Source organism: Leucopleurus acutus, assembly GCF_964270905.1.
Source record: "Leucopleurus acutus genome assembly, chromosome: 7".
NCBI classification, from domain to species: domain Eukaryota; kingdom Metazoa; phylum Chordata; class Mammalia; order Artiodactyla; family Delphinidae; genus Leucopleurus; species Leucopleurus acutus.
The window spans coordinates 55,756,488-55,765,053 of NC_139150.1; the positions used below are offsets into that span (position 1 = coordinate 55,756,488).

The window sequence follows — 8,566 nt, forward strand, 5'->3', positions numbered from 1 at the left end:
GGCACGAACCCATGTCCCCTGCATCAGCAGGCAGACTCTCAACCACTGCGCCACCAGGGAAGCCCCGCAAATAAATTTTTTAAAAAAGAATATTATGTAGAACATACATAGAAAATTTTCTCTTACAAAAACAAAAATATTTGGACATTTTAAATTTAGTATAGCTTAGCAGCCCAGTTTCTGCCGATAAATTTAGTTAATTGTTAGGAGGTTTAGTACGTATACAGAGAACTCAGTAAACAGCAGATATTTTAACCCTTGATTAAGGATGACATGTCTGACTTAATTTTGTTCTTGTATTTTTTTAAGAAGCTACTCCATTTGTAAATTCAAGTTTGGTTGGCCTTTTATAGTCTTTTTGCTCAATATTTTGAACACTTTTTCTTCTTATTGTAGAGCCTTTGAGCTTCTTCTCTCTCTTGTTTTCTACTCTCAAATTCTTGTTTCTTAGCAACACACTTAGCTTGTACCTGTTCATATTCTTCCTGTGCTTTTTTAAAAATATTTTTAAAATAAATTTATTTATTTTATTTATTTATTTTTGGCTGCATTGGGTCTTCATTGCAGCATGCGGGCTTTCCCCAGTTGCGGCAAGCGAGGGCCACTCTTCGTTGTGGTGTGCGGGCTTCTCATTGCAGTGGCCCCTCTCGTTGTGGAGCACGGGCTCTAGGCATGCAGGCTTCAGTAGTTGTGACATGCGGGCTCAGCATTTGTGGCTCACGGGCTCCAGAGCGCAGGCTCAGTAGTTGTGGTGCGTGGGCTTAGCCACTCTGCAGCATGTGGGATCTTAGTTCCCTGACCAGGGATCAAACCCGTGTCCCCTGCATTGGCAGGCAGTTTCCTAACCACCGTGCCACCAGGGAAATCCCCTTCCTGTGCTTTTTGATTTGATGTTTTCTTTTATTTTTCTTTGGCATAGTAATGAAGTTTACTCTTATGCTACATTATTTCTGGCTGAGGTTGTTCATTGCTACAGTGTTCTTCAGACAATGCCTGGTCAATGTTACATTGCTCTTCTGACAAAGGCTGATTAACTTGTTCTTCTGACAAAGGCCAGTCAACTTGTTCTAACAAAGACTGGTCAACTTTTCTAAGTTGATTCTTGAGTCTTTCCTCTTCATCTAAATAGAGATGTTTCAGATGATCAGGGTACCAATCTGTGAATTGGGACTCCTGCGTGGTTTGAGCCTTTTTTACCCTCCATAGTAATTTCTTGTAATTTTGCTGAATCTTTCGTTTCAAAATGCAGACTTGTCCCTCAAGAACACTCCCCATGAAGGCTTGCAGATGGTTAGATTGCCATATCATCTGTTTCACATTCTTATTCTTGAATCCTACCTGTGAAGCTCCTTCACCACGTGTCCCAAAATTCCCTGTCTGCCACCTTGCTGCCAGCCTCACCAGTGCCATGGCACACCAACCATGTCACCAGAAAACCACGAAGGACCCACTCAATAGTTCTATACATTTCAAAATAATCACCATGATAAGGTCTAGTTACCATCTGTCGCTGCACAAAGATATTTCATAATTATTGACGATATTCCCCATACTGTACATTTTATGTCTGGGACTCATTTATTTTGCAACTGGAAGTTTGTACCTCTTAATCTCCCTCACATATTTATAATGCATTGCATCATATCACATTGCATTGTATCGCATTACTTTTGGAGGAAAATATTTGGGAGGAAAAACCAGAAATGAACCCTGCCCTGCACTCACAAGGTGATCAGTCCTTGGTTAAGCCATGTAATCTCTCTTCACCTCAACCTTCCCTTCTAGAAAACGAAAAGAGCTTTGTAGACTGATTGTGCACACTAGTGAGATCATTATTATGCAATATTTATGACCCATTACTAAGTATCAGTGCAACTATGCCAAGTTCTAAAAATGTTTTCTTGTTGCTGTTGTTTAGCAATTTAACTATACTCTCCATTACTGATTTTTTAAAAATTATTTGTTTAAAAAGCAATGTGTGTCCATGGCAAGTTATTTAGAAAATAAAATAGAAGGGAAAAAGGAGAAAGTAAAAAAACCTGTGCAAGTCCTCCACCCAGAAACGCCCCTGTTAACACCTTGGTATCTACTGCTCCAGTATTTTTTTGAGGCATATAGATTTATGAGGCAGGAAAATGTACTGAGATATTAGTTTGAGTTTTATTTGGGCCCTGTTGTGAAAACCCCAGGGCTTTCCTTTGTGCTGAGATGAGTCTGTTTTCTCAAGCCTAGGTGTGGAGGAAAAACTGAGCTGCCCAGAGGGAAGGGTGGAGAGACGTAGACTGAGACAGGAGGGAGCCCAGATGAGGTGGAGGAAGGGAAACAATGGGGGAGTGTATCTCCCTTCTAAAGAGGAGCAGGAGCTCTGGTTGGTGGTGTATGGACCCTATAGACACTAAGCTCTTAGAGTCTTGCAGAGGACATATGCCCATTCCTCAGCCAATCACGGTAGCTGAGGAAGGGAGGTCAAGTAAGAGCAGGCAACGCTTATTGAAACCACATGCCTGGAGTTATGGGTGGAGAAGCTGTTCCCCACACAGCCCCATTCTTGGGGCCTAGGCAGCCACTCCCATTTGTAGCTACTACAAATTTCATCCCTTCTTCTTTAAGGTATAAAGTAAAAAGAATGAGAAGGAGGAAACGAGAATGCTGCTTTTTCAGAATAAAAACAATTAGGTTGGGGGAGGACTTAGAGGCAAGGCATGTTAAGAGGACTAGAACACATTAGAGAAATATGGCTTAGAAAACCTACCCTGTCTCTTCTGACCCCACTCTTATGAGCCCAAGAGAAACGAGGAGGTTGGAATTGGATTGATCATCAGGACTGCATGCAAGTTGGCCTTTTCTTGCCATCAGGTTTGAGTCTCACTATTGAAAATATTGAAAAGCCTCGTGGTGTAATGGGGCCGCAGAGGGCTTAGTTCAAGTACAACCATGCAAATGAAGAAAGGCTTCTCGATGTCAACTGTTTCCTCATATGTAAAATGGGTCTAACAGTATCTAGACCACAAGTTGCTCCAAGAATGAAATGAAGTACTGTAGCAGCTTGCATAATGTTTCCTCCAAATTCCATGTCCACCTGGAGCCTCCAAATGTGACCTTATTAGGAAGTATTGTGTTTGCAGATGTAATTAGTTAAGATGAGGTCATACTGGAATAGGGTGGGCACTAACCCAATGGCTGGTGTCCTAATAAGAAGAGGAAAGACATGCAATGATATGCACAACGAATAAGATCATGAAAAGATGAAGGCAGAGATTGGAACGACCTGCTGCAGCCAAGATATGCCAAGGATTGACAGGAGCCCCCGGAAGCTAGGAATAGACAAGGAAGCATTCTTTCCTGGAGCCTTCAGCAGGAGTATGGCCATGTGACACGTTGATCTCAGACTTCTTGTCTCCAGAATTGGGAGAGAACTATAAGTACAGTGTCTACTGTTTTAAGCCACCCAGTTTGTGCTGAATTGTTATGGCAGCCCCAGAAAACAAATAATGATACCTGTGTAAAGTTCTTGGTACGTAGCTAGAACATGCTGGTATTCTTCTTTCCCTTCCCTTCTCCTACTCCTAAATGTGCACATGTGTGCTCACTTTGGCAGCACGTATACTAAAATTGGAATGATACAGAGAAGGTCAGCCTGGCCCCTGCACAAGGATGACATGCAAATTTGTGAAGCGTTCCATATTTTTTCAATCAAGTCCAGGAAGTGCAGAGTCCTATACAGGATAAATATAAGGAGAAACATGCCAAAACACGTATAAATCAAGCTATCAAAAATTAAATACAAAGAAAAAGAGAAGGAAAAGACGTACAATAACAAACCCAAAACAATTAAGAAAATGGTGATAGGAACATACATATTGATAACTACCTTAAATGTAAATGGATTAAATGCTTCCACCAAAAGTCATAGACTGCCTGAATGGATACAAAAACAAGACCCATATATATGCTGTCTACAAGAGACCCACTTCAGACCTAGGTACACAGGCAGCCTGAAAGTGAGGGGATGGAAAAAGATATTCCATACAAATGGAAATCAAAAGAAAGCTGGAGTAGCAATTCTCATATCAGACAAAATAGACTTTAAAATAAAGACTATTACAAGAGACAAAGAAGAACACTACACAATGATCAAGGGATCAGTCCAAGAAGACGATATAACAATTGGAAATATTTATGGACCCAACATAGGAGCACCTCAATATATAAGGCAAACGCTAACAGCCATAAAAAGGGAAATTGACAATACCACAATCATAGTAAGGGACTTTAACACCCCACTTTCGCCAATGGACAGATCAACCAAAATGAAAATAAATAATGAAAAACAACATGGACTTAAGATACTTATAGGACATTCCATCCAAAAACAACAGAGTACACTTTCTTCTCAAGTGCTCTCCAGGATAGATCATATCTTGAGTCACAAATCAAGCCTTGGTAAATTTAAGAAAATTGAAATCATATCAAGTATCTTTTCTGACCACAACGATATGAGACTAGATATCAATTACAGGAAAAAATCTGTAAAAACTACAACCACATGGAGGCTAAACAATACACTACTAAATAACCAAGAGATCACTGAAGAAATCAAAGAGGAAATCAAAAAATACCTAGAAACAAATGACAATGAAAACACGACGACCCAAAACCTGGGATGCAGCACAAACAGTTCTAAGAGGGAAGTTTATAGCAATACAATCCTACCTCAAGAAACAAGAAACATCTCAAATAAACAACCTAACCTTATACCTAAAGCAATTAGAGAAAGAAGAACAAGAAAACCCCAAAGTTGGCAGAAGGAAAGAAATCATAAATTTCAGATCAGAAATAAATGAAAAAGAAATGAAGGAAACAATAGCAAAGATCAATAAAACTAAAAGCTGGTTCTTTGAGAAGATAAACAAAATTGATAAACCATTAGCCAGACTCATCAAGAAAAAAAGGGAGAAGACTCAAATCAAAAGAATTAGAAATGAAAAAGGAGAAGTAACAACTGACACTGCAGAAATACAAAGGATCATGAGAGATTACTACAAGCAACTATATGCCAATAAAATGGACAACATGGAAGAAATGAACAAATTCTTAGAAATGCACAACCTTCTGAGACTGAATCAGGAAGAAATAGAAAATATAAACAGACCAATCAAAGCATTGAAATTGAGACTGTGATTAAAAATCTTCCAACAAACAAAAGCCCAGGACCAGATGGCTTCACAGGTGAATTCTATCAAACATTTAGAGATGAGCTAACACTATCCTTCTCAAACTCTTCCAAAATATAGCAGATAGAGGAACACTCCCAAATTCATTCTACAAGGCCAACATCACCTTGATACCAAAACCAGACAAGGATGTCACAAAGAAAGAAAACTACAGGCCAATATCACTGATGAACATAGATGCAAAAATTCTCAACAAAATACTAGCAAGCAGAATCCAACAGCACATTAAAAGGATCATACACCATGATCAAGTGGGGTTTATTCCAAGAATGCAAGGATTCTTGAATATACGCAAATCAATCAATGTGATAAACCATATTAACAAATTGAAGGAGAAAAACCATATGATCATCTCAATAGATGCAGAGAAAGCTTTTGACAAAATTCAACACCCTTTTATGATAAAAACCCTGCAGAAAGTAGGCATAGAGGGAACTTTCCTCAACATAATAAAGGCCATATATGACATACCCACAGCCAACATCCTTCTCAATGGTGAAAAACTGAAACCATTTCTTCTGGGATCAGGAACAAGACAAGGTTCTCCACTCTCACCACTATTATTCAACATAGTTTTGGAAGTTTTAGCCACATCAATCAGAGAAGAAAAAAATAAATGGAATCCAAATCGGTAAAGAAGAAGTAAAGCTTTCACTCTTTGCAGATGACATGATACTATACAAAGAGAATCCCAAGGATATTACCAGAAAACTACTAGAACTAATCAATGAATTTGGTAAAGTAGCAGGATACAGAATTAATGCACAGAAATCTCTGGCATTCCTATACACTAATGATGAAAAATCTGAAAGAGAAATTAAGGAAACACTCCCATTTACCATTGCCACATAAAGAATAAAATACCTAGGAATAAACTTACCCAAGGAGATAAAAGACCTATATGCAGAAGCCTATAAGACACTGATGAAAGAAATTAAAGGTGATACAAACAGATGGAAAGATATACCATGTTCTTGGATTGGAAGAATCAACATTGTGAAAATGACTACAGTACCCAAAGCAATCTACAGATTCAATGCAATCCCTATCAAACTACCACTGGCATTTTTCACAGAACTAGAACAAAAAATTTCACAATTTGTATGGAAACACAAAAGACCCCGAATAGCCAAAGCAATCTTGAGAAAGAGAAATGGAGCTGGAGGAATCAGGCTCCCTGACTTCAGACTATACTACAAAGAAGCTACAGTAATCAAGACAGTATGGTACTGGCACAAATATAGATCAATGGAACAGGATAGAAAGCCCAGAGATAAATCCACTCACATATGGTCACCTTATTTTTGATAAAGGAGGCAAGAATATACAATGGAGAAAAGACAGACTCTTTAATAAGTGGTTCTGGGAACACTGGACAGCTACATGTAAACTAATGAAATTAGAACACTCCCTAACACCATACACAAAGATAAACTCAAAATGGATTGAAGACCCACATGTAAGGCCAGAAACTATCAAACTCTTAGTGGAGAACATAGGCAGAACACTCTGTGACATAAATCACAGCAAAATCCTTTTTGACCCACCTCCTAGAGGAATAGAAATAAAAATAAAAATAAACAAATGGGACCTAATGAAACTTAAAAGCTTTTGCACGGCAAAGGAAACCATAAACAAAACAAATTGGAGAAACTATTTGCCAGTGAAGCAACTGAAAAAGATTGATCTCCAAAATTTACAAGCAGCTCATGCAGCTCAATCTCAAAAAAACAAACAACCCAATCCAAAAATGGGCAGAAGACCTAAATAGACATTTCTCCAAAGAAGATATACAAATTGCCAAGAAACACATGAAAAGATGCTCAACATCACTAATCATTAGAGAAATGCAAATCAAAATTACAATGAGGTATCACCTCACATTAGTCAGAATGGCCATCATCAAAAAATCTACAAACAATAAACGCTGGAGAGGGTGTGGAGAAAAGGGAACCGTCTTGCACTGTTGGTGGGAATGTAAATTGATATAGCCACTATGGAGAACAGTATGGAGGTTCCTTAAAAAACTAAAAATAGAACTACCATATGACCCAGCAACCCCACTACTGGGCATACACCCTGAGAAAACCATAATTCAATGAGAGTCATGTACTACAATGTTCACTGCAGCTCTATTTACAATAGCCAGGATATGGAAGCAAACTAAGTGTCCATCGACTGATGAATGGATAAAGAAGACGTGGCACATATATACAATGGAATATTACTCAGCCATAAAAGGAAATGAAATTGAGTTATTTGTAGTGAGGTGGATGGACCTAGAGTCTGTCATACAGAGTGAAGTAAGTCAGAAAGAGAAAAACAAATACCGTATGCTAACACGTATATATGGAATCTAAGAAAAAAAAAAAGTCATGAAGAACCTAGGGGTAAGACAGGAATAAAGACACAGACCTACTAGAGAATGGACTTGAGGATATGGGGAGGGGGAAGGGTAAGCTGTGACAAAGCTAGAGAGAGACAGGGACATATATACACTACCAAACGTAAAATAGATAGCTAGTGGGAAGCAGCCACATAGCACAGGGAGATCAGCTCAGTGCTTTGTGACCACCTAGAGGGGTGGGATAGGGAGGGTGGGAGGGAGCCACAAGAGGGAGGGGATATGAGGATATATGTATATGTACAGCTGATTCAGTTTGTTATAAAGCAAAAACTAACACACCTTTGTGAAGCAATTATACTCCAATAAAGATGTTAAAAAAAATTTTTTTAACCAATAATAAAAGAAAAAAAAAGACACATGCACCCCAGTGTTCATTGCAGCACTATTTACGATAGCCAGACATGGAAACAACCTAAAACAAGTAAATACATAAATAAATACATAAATAAATAAATATGCACACACAGGTCAATGGGTACTTGCATGCAGAGACGTGCCACTGAAAGTAAAACCAAAACTTGCCAGTAGGTTGGGCTTCAGTCAGTTCCTTAGCATCAGTTTTGGTTTGAATTGTACTCATATTAAGAGAAAGCCTGAGTTGGATGGGGATGATATCTTTTCTTGTCTTGCTCAGTGTACCTTATCCCCACAGTTTTCTGTTATCCATCCTCGTGCGTCCCTCTGCCAGCTAAAAAGAACCCTGGGTTGGAGCTACTACTTGTTGCATTGGTCTCAGCAGCAACCTAGGTTTTGTTTTTGTTTTGGCTGTTTGTTTTGTTGGCTTCTATGAGGGAATCTGACAAAGAGCAACTGTTTGTTGTTTTATTTTCTTTTGCGTCTTTGCCTGAGGAGCCGTGCCAAGGCCTGATGTGAGTATCGAGTGGGTTGAGATTTTCTCATACTTTGAGTTGGTGTTGTAGACCAT

At 38.9% G+C, this 8,566-nt stretch overlaps 1 pseudogene across 1 annotated transcript; it reads right to left on the bottom strand.

Annotated features, from left to right (window-relative positions):
* Window positions 1-282: 282 nt before the first annotated feature.
* Window positions 283-1,410, bottom strand: LOC309963916 (thyroid transcription factor 1-associated protein 26-like; annotated as a pseudogene). Its single transcript has 2 exons — window positions 874-1,410; window positions 283-485 (listed from the first exon to the last, which is right to left on the bottom strand). The product of its transcript is annotated as a thyroid transcription factor 1-associated protein 26-like (transcript).
* Between the last annotated feature and the right edge of the window lie 7,156 nt (window positions 1,411-8,566).